The sequence below is a fragment of the Hemiscyllium ocellatum genome, chromosome 1 (genome assembly GCF_020745735.1).
Source record: "Hemiscyllium ocellatum isolate sHemOce1 chromosome 1, sHemOce1.pat.X.cur, whole genome shotgun sequence".
Lineage (NCBI taxonomy): Eukaryota > Metazoa > Chordata > Chondrichthyes > Orectolobiformes > Hemiscylliidae > Hemiscyllium > Hemiscyllium ocellatum.
Window position 1 is genome coordinate 118,995,096 of NC_083401.1, and position 20,817 is coordinate 119,015,912.

A 20,817-nucleotide genomic window follows, 5' to 3' on the forward strand; every position below is an offset into this window, starting at 1 on the left:
GTGTGTCCATTTTACCCTTGTAAAATTGTTGAACCTAATCAATAGAATCATTTAACAGCTTTGAGCATTATTCCTTTTACATTTAATAATATTTAATGTGTTATAACAAAGTCATAATAAAGTTTATTTTACTTGCCTTTCAAAGGTGATTGAGCAGTATACCACCTGATGACTAGGATTGGGCAACAATGTTGTGTATAATTCAAATGCATGCTCATTACTGTGAGGAGTGTGATCACCTCATGGAACATCTTTAACTAGGACCTCTTCTAGCTCAGGAACCGAGTACATTAGAGGATTACCACTGACCTTTTCAAATTATAATTGGTGCCACAAGAAGATCTAGGTGACTGCCTGTGATAAGCATGGCGGATCTACACTCTTAAGAAAATTTTTATAGCTATCCAAATTAACAACAAAATAATATCCTGAAAATATGACTTTACAACTCCAGGTACTTGTTAAAGGTCCTGAACCTACCTGCCTATCTTCTTTTCCACCTATCTACTCGCCCCTCTCCCCCAACCTATCACCTTCACACCCTCCCCCACTCACCTATTGTACTCTATGCTATTTTCTTACCCCCCCCCCCCACTTACCTCTCCACCCTTCAGGCTCTCTGCCTGTATTCCTGATGAAGGGCTTTTACCCGAAACGTTGATTTTACTGCTCCTCGGATGCTGCCTGAACTGCTGTGCTCTTCCAGCACCACTAATCCAGAATCTGGTTTCCAGCATCTGCAGTCATTGTTTTTAACTTGTTAAAGGTCTGACTATTTGAAACAACGGTTGAGTGTGATAACCTAAGGGTGGTATTTATTCAATTGCTATAACTTTGCTGAAAACCCGCCTGAGTATCCATTTTCACACACTTCTGTTAGAATCAGTGCAATGATGTGAAAGTGACTCCGATAAAAGCTTCTGGGATCAACTAAGTCCATGCATTATTTCCATCACATTAAGTTCATGTGTATCCTTATACCCCAAAGTAAATATCAGGTGTACAAGGTCCCTGTCTGTTTATTTTGTGTTTTAAACTCTGTGGACAGAAATGAAAAAAAAAAGTATTTTTTCAAATGTTTAATATAGTGGCTGCAGATTTGTAAACAAAAAGCTTAACATGTCAGGCCTCTGTAAACAACTGTCTGAACAAGGAGAAATTGCAGTTGGACTTGCAGGTGATTCAGAACTGAGGGGTATACAGATGAAGCTATTCTTAACAAGATGGAGTTGATGGGTTTAAGGACAAATGATGAGTTATCAATGAAAGAAACATTTTTGCCTGCCAGTGATTATGTAAATGATTCTCAGGTAAATGAACAGTTTAAGCTGGAAATAAGTTATACACAGTGAGAGCAGAGTGTTATGTTCTCTCCAGGAGCAGTCTCTCTGATCTCTGTAGTCAAAACTGACTGTAAACCTAAAGAAAACCAGCTTATCTTTCCTGCAAGAGTTGTTGTGAGCTGTGACTTCTAACTGATAAGTCAGAGACTTTTTCCAATGGAGCCAGCCACCTTGGCTCTCTTGATTAGAGACCAAAAAAAACTGCAAATGCTGGAATCCAAAGTAGACAGTCAGGAGAGTGGAAGAACATGGCAAGCCAGGCAGCATTAGGAGGTGGAGAAGTTGACGTTTTGGGTGTAACTCTTCTTCAGGACTGATGGTGGGTGTAAGGTGAGCTGCAGATAAAGGGGGTGGGGGGGGGGGGGACAAGGTGGTGAGGTGGATATAGGTGGAGACAGGTAGAGCGTATAACCTGGTTGGTCAATGGGAGGGATGAATCTGATAAATGGCAGGAAGGGGTGGAAGGTAGTGGGAGGGACTGGTTAGGCAGTCGGAAAGAAGATTATTTGAAACTGGAGAACTCAATGTTGTGACTCCAGGCTTTAAGGTGCCACATTGGGAACACCTGATGCAGTAAACTAGGATGGAAGAGAGGCAGGTGAACCTCTGTCTCACCTGGAAGGACTGTTTAAGGCCCAGGATGGAGATGAAGGTGGTGGTGTACTGGCAGGTTTTGCATTAGGGTGTGGATGGATTGGACCGAAGGGTCCGTTTCCATGCTGTACATCTCTATGACTCTATAAGAGTTACACCCAAAATGTCAACTTCTCCACCTCCTGGTGCTGTCTGGCTTGCTGCATTCTTCTAGCCCACTACCTGTCTACCTTAGAGTCATAGAGTCATAGAGATGTACAGCATGGAAACAGACCCTTCGGTTCAATCCGTCCATGCCGACCAGGTATCCCAACCCAGTCTAGTTCCACCTGCCAGCACCCGGCCCATATCCCTCCAAACTCTTCCTATTCATGTACCCATCCAATTGCCTCTTAAATGTCTATAGTTCCCTGGCTTGACCTTACCACTCTTCTTAAACAGTGGCACCACGTTTGCCACCTCCAGTCTTCTGGCTCCTCACCTGTGACTATCAATGATACAAATATCTCAGCAAGAGGCCCAGCAATCACTTCTCTAGCTTCCCACAGAGTTCTCGGGTACACCTGATCAGGTCCTGGGATTTATCCACTTTTAACCATTTTAAGACATCCAGCACTTCCTCCACTGTGATTTGGACATTTTGCAAGATGTCACCATCTATTTCCCTACAGTCTATATCTTCCATATCCTTTTCCACCGTAAATACTGATGCAAAATATTCATTTAGTATCTCCCCCATTTTCTGTAGCTCCACACAAAGGCCGCCTTGCTGATCTTTGAGGGGACTTATTCTCTCCCTAGTTACCCTTTTGTCCTTAATATATTTGTAAAAACCCTTTGGATTCTCCTTAATTCTATTTGCCAAAGCTATCTCATGTCCCCATTTTGCTCTTCTGATTCCCCTCTTACGTATACTCCTACTTTCTTTATACTCTTCTAAGGATTCAATCGATCTATCCTCTCTATACCTGACATATGCTTCCTTCTTTTTCTTAACCAAACCCTCAATTTCTTAAGTCATCCAGCATTCCTTATACCTGCCAGCCTTCTCTTTCACCCTGACAGGAATATACTTTCTCTGGATTCTTGTTATCTCATTTCTGAAGGCTTCCCATTTTCCAGCTATCCCTTTATCTGCGAACATCTGCCTCCAATCAGCTTTCGAAAGTTCTTACCTAATACCGTCAAAATTGGCCTTTCTCCAATTTACAACTTCAACTTTTAGATCTGGTCTATCCTTTTCCATCACTATTTTAAAACAAATAGAATTATGGTCGCTGGCCCCAAAGTGCTCCCCCACTGACACCTCAGTCACCAGCCCTGCCTTATTTCCCAAGAGTAGGTCAAGTTTTGCACCTTCTCTAGTAGGTACATCCACATATTGAATCAGAAAATTGTCTTGTACACACTTAAGAAATTTGTCTCCAAAATTTGGGTCTCTTACCAACCAATGGAAGCATCCAGAAGCAGCATGTAGACCAGCAGCAGAAGAGTTATAAAGATCATCTCAGACATAGAAGCAGTACAAATAAAAATGAGCTACCTTTCCAATTTTATTCCTCTGTCTATAACCTAGTTTACCTTGCTTGTTCGTGTGTGTATGAGAAAGGGAAGGTTTATAAGAGGATTAGAGTTTTAATTAGTAATATTATCAGCTGATGATTTATAACTATTTGCTTGTAGATGGAGTCTAATTACTTGTAATACAATTTTATTTTAAATTAATTTAGCATGGACCATGCTTTGTATCATTCTGGGTCTGAAAGTTGGGTAAATAGACAAGGTTTGTGAACCTTATAAAATCTTCAACTTTTGTGACAACTCCAGAAATAGTGGGACTTGATTTCCAGTGTGCTACCCCAGTGAGTCAGAACAGTGGTGGCCCTGTTCTGCTCGACTGACTTGTGCCATTTTATTTTTTTGGCCTTTAGTTGTTTTGAGATGAGAGTTCAGCCCCTCTTTAGGAGTAAGTTCTACCTGTTTGAGCTTCTAGCCAATCAGAGGCTGCCACACCTGCATCAGGAACAAGGACATTGAGGACAAGTTCTCAAGGATCATGTCAGCGATCACAGAGAGCTCGCATCCTTTTCGAACTGGCAAGCAGGCCAGATGGTCAAACTACCGGGCTGAGTATTACACTGGCCTCTCCTGCAGCCCATTAATTCTGAGCAGCAGTGAGGTGAGACCCTTCAATGCCAACTTAAAGGATTCAGTAGTCCTCGTTTGGGATGCCCAACTGACCCATTCTCTGGTACATTTAGCAAGGTAAGCTGGATAGGGCAGGCCAGGCAATAGGTGATCTGCCAATGTCATAGCAATGTCTTTTATGGTTTGATGCATTAGCTTTCCCAATGATTGGTGTTGTGTAAAATCAAACCCATGATTTATTTTAAGGATGAAATTGGTCTCGGTCCATGGCAGAAAATGGAAAATAGTGAAACAACGGCACATTTATATACACCACTCCAACACTTTTCTGTTAGATTCAATGAAAACATTAATTAGTAAGGGCATTATACACTTTGCAGATTAGCTATCACCAATATTACTTTGTGATACTAGACGTTTAGAAGCAAAATTCAGATCTGTAACATGGTTGAAAGCAGAGCTAAGGGAGCCAGAATGCCTGGCCACTTCCATCAATGCCCATACGGTGCCCCATGCTGGGGAAGATGCTCTGTGGGCACCGTTTTACCACCTCCTGCTTCCCTGTCATTCTCCAAATCCCTGAAGAAATAAAGATCATGCTTTATCTTATTCTGTCTATATCCATCATAAGGCTTGCAAAGTCTATACCTCAATCTTCGGCTGTCCTATGTCCCATTTCCCTTCCTCAGAATTGAAGCATAATGTTAAGAACAGGTCCCCTCTAAGAGACCTATGAGCACTCAGACATCTAGCAGTGCAGAGGCATTCAATCCTATGCTATGAGCAGGTACATCATGAGGCAATGTGAAGTGTATGTGTTGCCTTCTGTGTGGCAATAGGTGTAGGTTATTTGTGAATCATGACCTCCACATCCAAAAACAGATGGAGACAAATTTCTATCACGCCACCTTTTAGTGCTGACATTCTAGGTGCAATCTAGTGCAGTCCTGATTTTATATCTATAATTTTGATAATATTCAAATCTCTAATGCTGAATGTTTTAATGTAGCACTTGAAGTTGAAGATTAAAGTACTCATTGTAGTAGTCTTCAGATATGCCAACCATTTGATATGTACAAGGTAAGCTGAAAATAATTAGATTTAAGTCACAAAGTGTTCGTGCCTATTGAACATCAACATCAAAACTGCAGTCTGTAAAATGCAAGCAGTTTTTTTGTAAATTTGTAATGTCCTGGCTGGTAAGTAACTGGGCACTGCTCCAATTATTCCTACCTTAACTGACAATAGTTGTTTTGTTTGTATGTTGAGAATATATGTCATGTCCATGGTGTAACTATAAAGTTAATAAGCTGCAGATACACATTGCTAAGTGAGGTTACAATGTGGTTTTATTAACAGAGATTTGGCTCAAACAAGACCAGAAATGAATTCCTAGCACCCATGATAGAAAAATAAAGGGAAGGAGGAATACCAGCAGTATTGATTCAGGAAGACAGTACACTTCTAAATAGAAAGTATTTATAAACCTTTGAAAGCTGAATATATTTGGCTTGAGTTGAGGAACAAAGGTGGGGAACTGTTTATTCCTGGGCTTTTTTTTAAAATAGAGCTCTAAGTGGTGAAGAGAAGGCAGATAGCAAATTCGCAGCAAATGTTTAAGACATGTTACAAAAGTTGAGTGATAGAATTAGGAAACTTTAAATAACCTAGAATAGACTGAGGAAACGTACTGATAGAGTCGGAAATGGGGAACATTTCTGATATGCACTCAAAAGAACTTTTTCATTCAATTTACCTCCATTCCAACAAGGAAAGGAATGATTTTGGAACTGGTTTAGGCAAATGAAGCACAAATGAAATGTGTCACAGTCAGAGATAATCTAGCTAACTGCAATTGCAATATAGTTCACTTCAAAATAATTACAGAAAGAGACCAGAAAATATCAATAATAAAATTGCTAAACTAGGGAAAAAGATCATTTTAGTCATTAGCTGAAGAGCAATTAACCACCTATTCTGAGCTTAATGCCAATAAAAGGCGAAACCTTCACAGTACAGAAAACATCGAATCAGGCAGCGTGCCATTAATTGTGATGCATAAGTTGTTGGAAACCATTTTTAGTGCCTGATTTTACAATCCTCCTAGAGACATAACTTTACAAGAGTTTTTGAAACTTGGCCATCACTGTGTAAGATCCCTCACTCCCCACTCAATCATTTTGGCCCTTGAGTTACATTTATGAATTGCTCTATACTGTCTGATGTCCCTGGGCAAAATAACCATTACCAAGGTGGACCTCACTCATCTGTGTCATGACAATTCTGAAGGCATGAAATTCCCAGACACTCCCTCCTCCGATCCCTATAAGGGATCTGGAAAACTGAAACAACAGCAATCGGTCTTATCCAATCTACAATCATACACCCTTTCTGTCTTCAGCTCTCTATTCTTTCCAAGTGTCCAAACATACAGTAACTCTATTTTTTAGACACCTAGGTTCATTACAAATGCAAAATGATTCCATTCAGAGAGAACCTTGTTTGCTGACTCCCACACAAAGTTTTGGTGAGTCTGAACTGCCAAACAGAAAACACATGTTGATTCAATGGCACTTCAGTTAGCTTTCTGTTTATAGAATTATAGAATCCCTACAGTGCAAAAAGAGACCACTTGGTCGATCGGGTCGGGACCAAGAGCAACCCACCGAGACCGAACTCCCCACCCTATTCCTGTAACCTTGCATTTACCATCTCTAATCCACCTAACCTGCACATCTTTGGACTATGGGAGGAAACCATAGGGACACAGGGAGAACATGCAAACTCCACAAAGGTAGCCCCCAAGGATGGAAGGGAACCCAGGTCTTTGTCGCTGCGAGATAGCAGTGCTAACCACTGCACCATCATTCCACCCCTACGTTTAACCTATACATCTTAGCTCTTCACCTCCATAACAACCTCAGGTCACATTTCACAGCATATTTCTTGGAATCTAATGCTGTCATAAACAGAAAACCAATGAAACCTATTATTCAGGAAACTTCCCAATATTACAGACCTTGACATCAAGGCAGCATTTCATTGAGTGGAGTATCAAGGAGCTTGAGTAAACTGAAGTCAATGGGAGTCAGGTCTCCACTGATTGCAGTTATACCTAACTCAAAGGAAGTTGTTTGTGATTGTTGAAAGCCATTTATCTCAGTCCTAGAGCATCACTGCAGAGGTTTCTCAGGGTAGCGTCCTAGGCCCAGCCATCTTCAGTTGCCTCAGTTGCCTCATCATTGACTTTGTTCCATCACTAGGTCAGAAGTGAAAATGTTCTCTGATCATTGTCAACTTTAAAAAAACTAATTCAAAGGAGACAATGGTGTAGTGATACTATCGCTAGACTATGAATCCAGAAACTCAGCTAATGCTCGGGACACCTAGGTTCAAATACTACCATTAAATTCTATATAACAAAAAAACTGAGATTGAAGATCTACTGATGGCTTTGAATTAATTGTCATAAAAACCCATCTGAATCACTGATGTCCTTCAGGAAAAGGAATCTGCCATCCATTTTGGACTACATGTGACTCCAGATTCATAGCAATATGGTTATCTCTCACCTGACCTCTGAAATGGCATATCAAGCCACTCAGTTGTATCAATCAGAACAAAGTCTCAATAAAAAAAAGAAACCAAATGGACCACCTAACATTAACCTAGGCACTGGAAAATACAATGGCAGAAACAGCCCTGTGGACCATGCAAAGTCCAGCTTACCATCATCATGGGGCTAGTGCTGAAATTGGAAGAGCTGTCTCACAGACTAGTCAAGCAAGAGTCTGACATAGTCATATTCAAGGAATCATACCTTACAGACAATGTCCCAGACAGCACCATGACCATCTCTGGATATGTCCTGTCCTAAAGTGTCGGGCATGACCATCTCAAAGAAGCCCCCCTTGACATTCAATAGCATTATCATCACTGGATTGCTCACTAACAACATCTTTTAGGTTGATTGTCCTGAAACTCAACTCATTTGCCACATAAACAGTGGCTACAAGAGCAGATCAGAGCTTAGGACTAATGTGGTGAATAACTCACTTATTGACTCCCCAAAGAAGAGAGAATCTGGCCACCTCTTGATCCTCAAGATCATGGCCATTTCTGAATCCCCTGTTATCAACATTTTGGACGTTACCACTAACCAGAAACTTAACCTGGCCAGCCATAGACATATTGTGGCTATAACAGCAGGTCAGAGGCAAGGAATTCTGCAATGCGTAACTCACTTCCTGATGCTCCAAAGCCTATCCAGTGTCCACAAAGCAAAAGTCAAGAGTTTGATAGAATACTTTCTATTCATTTAGATAAGTGCAATTCTGACAACACTCAAAAAGCTTGACACAATCCAGAATAACACAGCTCATATGACTTGCTCTCCATCTACTATCTTCAACATTCACTTCCTTCATCACTGATCCTCAGTAACAGCTGTGTGTCCCATTGACATGAGGCATTGCAGCCACTTAGACAGCAACCTCCCCAAACTCATCGCGATTATCACCCAGAGGAGAGGGCAGCAGATACATGGGAATATCACCACCTCAAGGTCCCACCCAAGCCACACACCATTCTAAGCTGGAAGAATATTATCATTCTTTCACTGTCACGGAGTCAAATTCCTGGAAGTCCCTTCTCAACATTTCTGTGCATGCAGCTTCAACCCCCAGCCTGTCTTGGTTCAAAAAAGCAGCTCACCTCCACATTATCCAGGACAATTGGAATGGATAATCAGTACTGACTTAGTTAGCAATGCCCAAAGTCAAGAAAAGTCAGCACAGACTTGTAAAAGGTAAATCATGTCTAACTTAATAGGATTTTTTCATGAGGCAGCAGAAAAGGTTGATAAACTGTAACACAGAAAACCTTTGAGAAAATGGAATCCTATGCTATTAAGTGGAGAGTGACCGTGATCAATACACTCAGATCTGGGAATAGTTTTCAGTGGTGCTCCTTTGATTTTGATTCAGTACCTTTTGCACTTTTGTAATCCTGGGTGCAGGAAGCAGCATCATTAACATTCCAGGTAATACAAAACTTGGAAAAGTAGGAAAACATAATGAGGATAATTACTGTCTCATGATTATTTCAACAGAATAATTTAATGGGAGATGGAGTTAAATGGGGAAAATTGTGAAACTATATAAATTGGGGAAGTACAGCAAATAGATAAATATATACATTTTATATTTATATAAATAAATATAAAACATATAACGATGTACTTTGCTATTGCATACAATGAATGGCATGATTTTGAAAATAATAGATCACATACCTTTGTATCCATACACAGCAAATTCTTAGTGGTGACATTATAAGTTGATAATGTAGCTAAAAAAACAACAAATGGTCTACTTGAGCTAATATTAAATAGAAGAATAAAATAGGAAAATGAAAGTGATTGTGCTAGAACTTTTATAAATCAGTCATTAGGCCTTGACTGGAGTCCTGTGGACAATTCTGGGTACCCCAATTCAAGGCAAATGTAAAGGGATTAGAAATAATTCATTTGCAGTTTACCAAGATGTAATCAGAGATGTGGTTCATCAGTGATGGGAAAAGCTTTTAAAAGTTAGAACTGTTTAATATTGAGCAGAAAATGTTAAGAAGTGACCTTTGAGACTTTTCAAAATTATATGAGATTATGTTCGAATGAATAGTAAAATTTATCCCATCTGACAAGTGGATTAATAGGTATGTGACATCGATTTGAAATCACTGGAAAAACATCAAATGTGAGATTATGGAAATGTTATCACTTAAAAGTCATAAGTTTCTGGGATACCGCACCTGAAAAATTGATGGTTGTTGATTTCGTAAATGATTTTAAAAGGCAGGTGCTTGATGGTAAGGAACTGAAAGGCTTATGCACAAAATGCACAGATGTAAAAATACCGCAACTACTCTATCAATGAACCAGTAACAAACCTGTTGGGCAAATGGCCTCCTTCTATGATTAAGTATAAAAATCATGTCAAATTACATCCTTATGAAGGATGAAGTTTGACTTGGGTGGGAACACAAAAGTAATGATAACAACTGTCAGCTGGTTTTACACACAGTCTGATATCCATTTCCACTTCATTTCTGTTTTAATTTACATTCTTGCTGCCACCCAAGATGAGTGTCCCCCATGAATGTTCTACATTGTGTTTTTGTCTCAAGCGGACAGCTACACAGACAAATGCTTTATAGCTCAGCTGAGTCAGTCACTGGTGTTTTGATCCGGGAGGAATTCAAAATATTTTTTGCTTATGGAACAATTGTAATTCTCATAAATATGGATTGCAAGAAGTATCATAGTGTCTTTCAACTTGATTGATTGACAGCCTGTTCTTCAGTGACTTCTTGCCAAGAATATATACTGCAGATCGATATCTTTAACTCAGTTCATTCCATGAAGGATCATTATGTTCTGAAGATCAATATCTTGAGTTCACGAAATAGTTTAAAATTGGCACTTGGGTGTTTTGGACCTATGTAGTAATAAAGCAGGCCATATCATTCTGTTGAAAGACTTTCAGTCTATGAAGACTGTATTGTGCAATATCTGAATTGCATAGCAAACAACGCAAAACACAAATTTAAGAAAATTAAGTTTAGCCAGTTCTGTCAATATTTTTCCATGTATATGCCCCAGCAATTCTAATTAGTTTACCTGCAAACAAATCTATTTTTGGTAAATCTGTTTGTTTTAGCTAGATAGTGCCCTGACAGTGTGATGTTTACCAATTACTAGTTAGGAGGAGAATGAGTCACAAGGAGGAGTGCATTCCATCTGCCCTCGGATGCAGCATGCATTTAGTAACCAGTGTAATGTTTAATATATATGCGATGATATGTGGCTGAAAATTAATCCATGTCAGAATTTAAATTAGATTAACTACATGAGTGTTGTAGGTGGATGTATAATATTTTAATCAATATGTAGAAGTACAGAAAATTATGAGAGGATAGGTTGGGTGGATAGTCAAAACGTTTTTCCTAGGATTGAAGTGTCAAATACTAGGGGACATAGGTTTAAAGTGAGAGGGGGAACGTTTAAACAAGATGTGTGAGATTTACACTGAGGGTAGTAGGTGTCTGGAATGTGCTGCAGGGGACCTGGTAAAAGCAGATACATGAACAACTTTTAAGAGGCATTTAGACACATGTACAGATGGGGAATAGAGGGATATGGACCATATGCAAGTAGATGGGATTAGTCCAGAGGGGAATGTATTTGGAGTTCGAGAATGTGGAAAGGAAGCATTTGTAAATTGAAAACATCTATCTTTTAATCTCTCAAACTATTATTTGAAAAATTGACCAAAATGTGTATTTTGTAAATGTGTAACAGACCAAAATCATGGACAGAGAAAGGAAAAACAGAGTTAAAGGACAGAATCTTAAAAAAAAGTGTAACATGGCCCATGGTGGGATTTTTGGCTTCATCAACATCTTTTACTTGTTTGCTGTTTTACAAACTGAAGTGAAAATGTGTTGCTAGAAAAGCACAGCAGGTCAGGCAGCATCCAAGGAGCAGGAGAGTTGATTCCTGAATCAGGCCCGAAACATCGACTCTCCTGCTCCTTGGATGCTGCCTGACCTGCTGCGCTTTTCCAGCAACACATTTTCAGCTCTGATCTGCAGTCCTCACTTTCTCCTACAAACTGAAGTGGCAAGTTTTTCAGGAGGCAGCAGTGAGTTGCCAATCAAGGGGACAAAATAACTGCACATCATAGTCACCCTTTATTTACACACGCACAGTACACTGCCAATTGTCAGTCAGCTCAAAGTCAGCCACCTGAACTGAGGACATTCTGAATTCCCCTGTTAATATTGGTTATTCAGGGCTTCCAGATTGGCCCAGGTTAATAACCCAATCAAAGATCTCGTAATCATCAATCATTACATCCATCCCCTCCAAAGTCTGGGGACATAGGCCTGGTCTTGTGAGTTTTCCAGCAATATTTTCCCTCCAAGTACGGTTCCTCTGACTTGGATTCTGACACGGGCAGCATGTACCGGGCCATAGCCTATCTCTTGCAACTGGATCCTCTTGGGAGAGTTTCCTCGACTTTTTTCCAGCTGTAACAGTATCGAGGCTGCATGCATCTGAGATTCTACAGTTTCCTCCACCCTAGACAGAGGGGGAGAACTCACAGTTTCTGACAGACCTTCTGGCTGTTCTGAGGGGCCAGGTATGTTTTGCTTCTGCACTGTTTACAAGGTAATGGCTTTTAGGTGATCCATGCATTTGTTCAGTACTCCAGCTGTGGCACAACCAATGCTCTGTGCAACTCCAACCTTACCTCCTTGCTGTTATACTCTATGCCGCAACTGATGAAAGTACATGTCGCATATGTCTTCTTGACTATTTCATTCACATGCTCTACTGACTTCAGAGATCTCAAATCCCCTCTGAGTCTCTTGCTGCTCAGCCTAAAACTGTGCCCTCTTGTGATTGGCCCCTCAAACAAGAGGTACGATATCATCATGGTGGAGCTCATATGACAAAAGAAAGCCAGGAGACACATTGGTTCATCTTTATCGTATTTTTTGAGTTGATAGAGTTATTTGCTGAACAGTTCTCATCCGTTGCCAATCTCTGCATATGTATGCATTGCAAAGTCTTTAGATCATGTCTGACCTGCTGTACTCTTCCAGCTTCACATCTACTGACTCTGACTTCTAATATCTGCAGTCCTTACTGTCTCCTAGTCACTTTAAACCATGCTGATCTCTTAACGGTACACGTGCATATTGTTGTTGGCTGTTCATCTGTGTGAGGTTCTTTCCTTTGTGAGTGCCATTCTAATGTAGTTTGTTGTTGTCATGGGACTTGTTGTTCCATTTTCAATTTTAGTTTGTTATGGATTTCTGGGTTTGCAGAGCTGGGAACTAACTGAATTGCGAAGGGAAATTTCAGCCCATGGTAGTCTGGGAGGATAATGTCCAACAAAGATTGTAAGACCATAAGACATAGGAGCAGAAATCAGGCCATTCAGCCCAGCGAATCTGGTCCGCCATTCAATCATGACTGATAAGTTTCCCAACCCTATTCTCCCACTTTCTCCATGTAACCCTTGATCCCTTTGATACTCAAGAACGTATCTATCTCAGTCTTAAATATTCACAATGACCTGGTCTCCATAACCTTCTGTGGCAATTAATTCCATAGATTCACCACTCTTTGGCTGAAGACATTTCTGCTTATCTCTGTTCTAAAAGGTCTTCCCTTTACGCTAAGGCTGTACCCTCGGGTCCTGGTCTCTCCTACCAATGGAAACATTTTCCCAACATCCACTCTGTCCAGGCCTTTCAATATTCTTTAAATTACAATTAGACCACCTCCCCCCACCCCCTCCCCCACTTCATCCTTCTAAACTCCATTGAGTACAGACCAGGAGTCCTTAAACGTTCCTCATATGTTGAGTTTTTCATTCCTGTGACCATTCTCGTGAACATCCTCTGAACATGCTGCTAGGCCAGTACATCCTTCCTGAGATATGGGGCCCAAAACTGCACACAATACTCTCAATGTGGTCTGATCAGAGCCTTACAGAGTGTCAGAAGTATATCCCTGCTTTTATATTCAAGTTCTCTCAAAATAAATACCATCGTTGCATTTGCCTTCCTAACTATTGACTCAACCTGCAAGTTTACCTTAAGAGAATCCTCAACTTAAAACTCCCATGTCTCTTTGCACTTCACACTTCTAAATTTCCTCCCCATTTAGAAAATAGTCTATGCATCTATTCTTCCTACCAAAGTGCATGACCTCACTTTCCAACGTTGTACTCCATCTGCCACTATTTTGCCCACTGTCATAATCTATCCAAATCCTTCTGCAGCCTCCCCACTTCCTCAATGCTACCTGTCCTTCTCCCTACCTTTCTATCATCTACAAACTTAACTGCTAATGTATGAAATGAAAAGTTGTGGTCCCAACACTGAGCCTCGTGGAACACCACTTGTCACCAGCTGCCATCCTGAGAAGGACTCTTCTATCCCCTACCGACTGCTTTCTGCTAGATAGCCAAGCTTCTATCCATGCTAGCACCTTGCCTCTAACACCATGGGTCCTCATCTTACTCAGTAGCCTCCTGTATGGCACCTTATTTTTAAGTCCAGATACATAACATCCATTGGTTCTCCTTGGTCTAATACGCTTGTTACTTCAAAGAATTCCAGAAGATTTATCAGGTATGACCTCCCCCTGATGAAATCATGCTGATCTTGCCCTATTTTACCATGCACTTCCAAGTATTCAGAAATCTCAGCCTTCACAATGGATTCCAGTATCTCACCCATGACCGAGGTTAGGCTAATTGATCGGTAAATTTCCATCATTTGCTTTACTCCCTTTTAAGCAGGGGTGTCTCATTAGCGATTTTCCAGTCCTCTGAGAGCATCTCTGATTCTAGCTATTCCTGAAAGATCACCATTAACACCTCCACTATCTCTTGAGCTGTCTCTCTTAGAACTCTGGGGTGTAGTCCATCAGGTCCAGGTGATTTATCCACCTTCAAGCCATCAGTTTCTTCTAGCACTTTCTCCTTGGTGATGGCCACCATATTGAGCTCTGCCCCCTCACTTTGGGAATTTTTGGGATATTATTCATGTCTTCTACCATGAAGACTGAAGGAAAGTAACTATTCAGTTCCTTAGCCATTTTCTTGTTACCCACTACTATCTGTCGAGCGTCATTATACCTAAAACTAAGTTTATATTTTTGAATTTGAATTGTTTTGAAACTGAGTGATTTCATTTTAACTGAGCTCTCAGTTGTTCATGCAAATTACAGGTATAATGGCTATCAAAGGAATCTCAGAATTTTTATTGCTACTCACCATCTCTGTGGAAGTACAGATAACTAATGTTTTTGTCTGAAGTTTACTAAGCCCACACTGTTTGCATAGAATATCTGTCTGATATTAGAGAGTGAAATACAATGTGAATTTCAAGTACACTAACTTTACCTTGTAATTAAATGTGCTTAAAACCATAACAAAACTGTTTATCATATTTATGAAGTACCAACTAGAAATATTTGAATTGGTGATAACAGTGAATCATTTCTCTGCTTTATTAATCCCAGTAAATGATAGTAATTTAGTTGTTTGATAGCTGTTCTGTGTCAGAAGGAATACTGTAATTTTCTTTTATGATTTTTATATGTTGACCTAAAGCATACATACAAACAAGACAAAATATGTTTACCCTCAAGTGTACCAAATCTTTTATATTCCAAACAAAAATGAGATCAGATTTTCACTGGTAAATGAACCTGAAGTAGAATTAATTATCATTAGGTCCATTTATCAATTTGAAGATTGCGACTTAAACAGAAGTAATGTGCTGCCACCTAGCTGTCTGACAATATTCCATTATATCAGAGTTCTCTGCAATACTCCAGACTTGCTTAGTATTCAATGAAGACAATTGACACAAAGTTGTTTAAAAACAAAATGTAACATCCATCAAATGTTTTGGTTTTCTTTCAAGAGTGCTCATATATCATAGCTCTGAAAATGTTTAAAAAGTTCTTTAATGATAAATTTTCCAACTGCTTGTGAATGGCTCCTGTGGTAGTATCCCTACCTGTGAGCTAAGAGTCCTGGGTTCAAGCCTCACCTGTTCCAGAGGGCTGTTATGTCATATCTGAGCAGGTTGATAAAAGATTTCAAACTCATTGGCATTGTGTACAGTATTGTACCTGGGTTTTGTAACATCCATTCTTCAATGAGCTGCGGAAGCCTTCAACTAAAAGTAGTATAATTGAAGTGATTGTTTCAGGTCCCACAGCGTTGTCACAGATTCTATCACCCTCTCAAGTCATTTTCTCTGATTGATTATAACTGCTTACAACCTGGATATCTTTTTCTTTCCTGTCCTATACTGTATTAAGCACCCCTTTTTCTCTTCCTCAACTTTGTACTTCCACCTTCATAAAATTGGCCATTTTCATCTCTTCACCATCCATTTGTTTCTGCCATGTCCACAGTCATCTATTCCATCATTCTATATGGCATGTTATGGTATTAATCACTGGAGGTGTATGGCTGATGCAGAGTGTAACCATGAATTGCGAGTCTATAGGCCTATCCAAAATTAAGTGGTATAGCAGAAAATAACAAAAGAGTCTCAATGTTAAGAGATGTGTGCCTTGCATTATTTGATGGAACATCACTGCCCCTGCTCCCCCCACCCCGCGACAGTCTTCTTTCTTCCTATATATAACATGAATACATTTGAAAGTATAAGCACTTTCACATTTAATGCTACACCATCTCTTCACACACCTTTGACTTGATAAATTCAGGCAGTCTGAAGGTTTCACAATTTGTTTGAAGTATGTTCTCGTCAGACTTTGAAGATTGGTCTTCACCTGGAGAATTGTTGTCCTTGATTTTGATCTCAGTAAATCACTGCTCTGTTGGAGGATCTTTTATCTCTTGGATATCCTTCGTAGAGGATGTCACTCCTGCTAAATGCAATAGTTAGTCCATTACCTTATCCAGAGGATCTTCAAAGTGCTGCATTCCCTTTCCAGATGAATTTTTCCTTAGCAACCCAGGTAATGATCCCATAGTCTTATCTGGGGGACCTTCAATTTTATGAATGTGTATTGTGGAAGATGGTTGCTCGAATAAAACAAGTTGTTTCTTTCCTTTTAGTGTCCTGGATTTTCAGACCAGTCGATTTCTTCTTTTTACCCATATCCTCAATCTGTGAACGCTGGTCTGGCTTTCCTGAAGTTGCTTACAGCTTATTTCCATTTTATTCAAGCAAGTCTGTAACAATTTTTTAGACAGATATTTGGTTATCAGAAACATTCATTGGGGATTTGGACAAATATAGCATTCGACAAGTTTTTTTTTAATGCAGCTGAATTAAGAAAAATGTCCCAATCAGCTCAAGCTGAAGTTGAAGCTAAATGAGTTCCAGAATGCTACTGTATGAAAAATAAGATTCTGATGAGAAAATGGAGACCTCCTAATGGACCTATGAGTGAAGAGTAAATGATAGTTCATCACATCACTGTACCACCCAAATTTTATCAAGAATATTGGGGACAATCTATAAAATCCTTATGGCAGGACATGACAGAATTTGGAAGTCCAAGCATGTTTAATCAATATTTCTACTGGCCAGGTCTTCAGAAAGTTATGGTATATTTCTGTAAAACATGCCAACACATGCTACCTAATGGAAAAGCTGCAACATGCAATTAAACCCACCCCCTAAATCCATACCAGTTTCAGAGGAACTGCTTAATAGGTGTTGATGAATTGCATGGACCTTTACTAAAAACCAAACCAAACATCAGTATATCCCTTGTTTATCCACCCCTTTCATATCTTCCTCTCTCTGGATTTGATCTCCGTCTATCTGCTCACCTCTCCCTCCCTCACCCCCATCCTTTTCTTCACCATAACCATAATTTTTTTCCTAGCTGCTATCAGTTATGATGACTCAAAGTATTAACATTTCTTACCACAGATGTTGCCAGACATGTTGAGTTTTGCCGGTGTTTTCTGTTTTTGTTTGTTAAAAGGATACAGGCAAGCTTGTTTAACACCCAGCTCCAAAGAAAAAATCAACTTTTGTCATACCAGATGAATTTTTCAAACACTGACTGGTACCATTCTGGTTAAAAAAACAACCGGGCAACTTTCTAGAGGCTAATAAACCAAATGGTGGCCAGTGTTCTTAACAGTTTTCTTTGGTTATGTATTCATTTATAGTGACACTTGAAAGGAATATTCGAAGCAACTAGAAGCTCTGTTCAAACAATTACAGTTGTTGGATTGGGAAATAAAACCTGCCAACAGAGCTTGCAAAAGAGTGGGCAATCATCTTAGGGCATAGAATTGGGAAAAGGTAAGTACTGTCAAGAACATCATATGGCACTACCTGTCCCTAAGAGTAAAGAAGAAATTGTGTGGTTTTTGGGAATGTGTGGTTTCTTCCTCTGCCTTTGCTCCTAAAGAAAGCCAAGGTACTATTGTCACATGTGTCCTTAGCATCTTTTGAAAGTCTGAAAGCAATTTTGATCAAAGAATCAATATCGTTGCCCCAAATTTCACTAAAAACTTCAAGGTAGACAATTGATGCTAGTAAACTGTGAGGATATACAATCTTGTTATGATAATATGGAGAGGCCAGTGAAATATTTTTCTAAAACCTAAATTGACAACAGAATAAATACCCCAGAGTGGGAAAATAAAACCTAGGATTGCTACTTCTTTGATCTATTGATGTTTATGTCGAACGCAGATACTAGGAAATGATGGTATATACTGATCATAACCCGTCAACCTTTGTGGAAAATTCCAAAGATGAGAATGCCACACCATTCCCATGAAGTTTAATACAACAATCCTAACATTTGAAGATTATTTATAAAGCTGGAAACAGAAAACAGTGCAATTACTGATGCTTTTTAATAGAATTTAACTTTGATTTGAATACCTGAGTATTAGTATGACCTTTGGCAAAATTGCGTCTTTAACAATAAAATACGAATGAGTGTGAATGTATCTTAAGTTTTGATTTATTTTGTCCATTCTTTGTCATGAAATACATTTGAAAATGGTATTTCATTCCTCCAATGGTGGAGTTGCTAAGAAGGTTTTTTTTGAGGACTCATGATTGAAAGATTGTGGAAATTGGGTCATTTGAAATGCTGTGGAAATATATGAACTTCTAATAACCATACTTTCAAAAAGTGTTGGTTTCGAATTATTTTGGAAAAATCTCACTGGAAGAGAATATTAAGCTACGTAAACTGCCAGAGCCCGTTACAGGTTGTTCTGCTATAACGTGTTTCAATGGACACAAATGGACACACTGTATCTAAAGCATGAACTTTAAAAACATATGCTGACTGCAACACGATTATACCACCAATACTTTAAGCGTTGTTTCTAAAGTGTGATTTTTCAATAACACAGGGTGCATAAGAACACAACCATTGCATTAAGGAAGAACTATGTGTGGACTATAAAACATTTGGGAAGGCATGAATCTAGGTTTATGAATGTCAGAATCTGTGGGTTGTTTGGATATTGTTTGAAAAATTAAGTGGGGGGTGTAGTCTTCCACATGAACTGTGATAATGCCAATAGATTTTGTCTTCTTTTTCAGTTTTCCCAAGAGTTTAGCAAGCCCAATGAAACCTTCTGTTGATTAATTAAAAACAGATTGTTTCTGAACTAGTTGTTCCCTTGGAATTAGTGGAACTCCTATTCTCTGAGTGTGCTGAAATTAAGACATACATGCTTACTCAAAAGTGAGAAGTGTTCATTGTGAGTTGCGTAAATCATTTACACAGTTTGTACTGCGTGGTTACTTGTATCTTTGACCTTGAGAGATTGTGAAAATGTGTTGCTGGAAAAGCGCAGCAGGTCAGGCAGCATCCATGGAGCAGGAGAATCGACGTTTCGGGCACGAGCCCTTCTTCAGAGCCCTTCTTAATTTCCTGAAGAAGGACTCGTGCCCGAAACGTCGATTCTCCTGCTCCTTGGATGCTGCCTGACCTGCTGCGCTTTTCCAGCAACACATTTTCAGCTCTGATCTCCAGCATCTGCAGTCCTCACTTTCTCCTTGAGAGATTGTGCCATGTAGTTGAATCTCTGCTGGCTGCTACTTGTACTTCCTCAACCTTAGCATATGATCTGATAGGACAGTCTCACATATAACTGTATCAAGCTTAAAATGAAAGATATGTTCATTGGCATTAAGAAATTCTGTCAAATTTGTAGCAGTTGAATCATTAATTTCCTCAAGGAATTTCGATCTATCTTTTCCATCTGTAATTGCCCTATCTATTGAACTATCTGTGTGTACAGCTCCAATCATTTTGTTGCTCTGAAAATGTGTCATTCTTCTGCATCTCTTTTGGTAGTGACCTATATTTTTATAACTGAGAAGTAGGAGAGTTTTCTTTTATCATTGAGAAAAATACTAGCCAAGGGGAAAGTGAGGACTGGGCTGCTGAGATAAGTTCTCTACACTGCAACAAAAATAGTGCTAAGGGATTTAATGTAAAACTCAGTGGATAAATAATACATTGGTGTAACATCCCAACTGAATGTCACTGATTTAACAGTTTCTTAATACAGCCGCGGGCTGTCAGACTTCATTTTTGTGGGAAAATTTGGATTAGAATTTGAACCATAATCGTCTGACTGCAGTGAGAGTACTATCCATTAAGCCACAGCTGACAATACAAAGCAAAAGTTAACCAATCCAAAGGTATAGTGGATGTGCAACAGAGACCGCATACAAAGTTAGGTCACCAATATCTCACTGATTATTTAAAAAGCAGTAAAATTATGAAATGATGAAATGGGATAGATAAATGGACACTGCTTTGAGTAGTTGCAGTGATAAAATTGAAGTGCTAAGGGTACAGGAATAAATATAAATAATTCACAACAGAACCAGTGGCACAATTGTGATTAAGCAATTGACACTGGGTCACTAACACCCCAAATATGGTGTTTTTTTTTTAGATTAGACTTACAGTGTGGAAACAGGCCCTTCGGCCCAACAAGTCCACACCGACCCGCCGAAGCGCAACCCACCCATACCCCTACATTTATCCCTTACCTAACACTACGGGCAATTTAGCATGGCCAATTCACCTGACCTGCACATCTTTGTGACTGTGGGAGGAAACCGGAGCACCCGGAGGAAACCCACGCAGACACGGGGAGAACGT

General features: G+C 39.6%; 1 protein-coding gene across 1 annotated transcript in view; it reads left to right on the forward strand.

Moving 5' to 3' along the window:
- Positions 1-20,817, forward strand: part of kcnip4a (potassium voltage-gated channel interacting protein 4a) — a 349,299-nt gene that overhangs the window by 120,428 nt on the left and 208,054 nt on the right. The gene's annotated exons all lie outside the window — the stretch shown is intronic.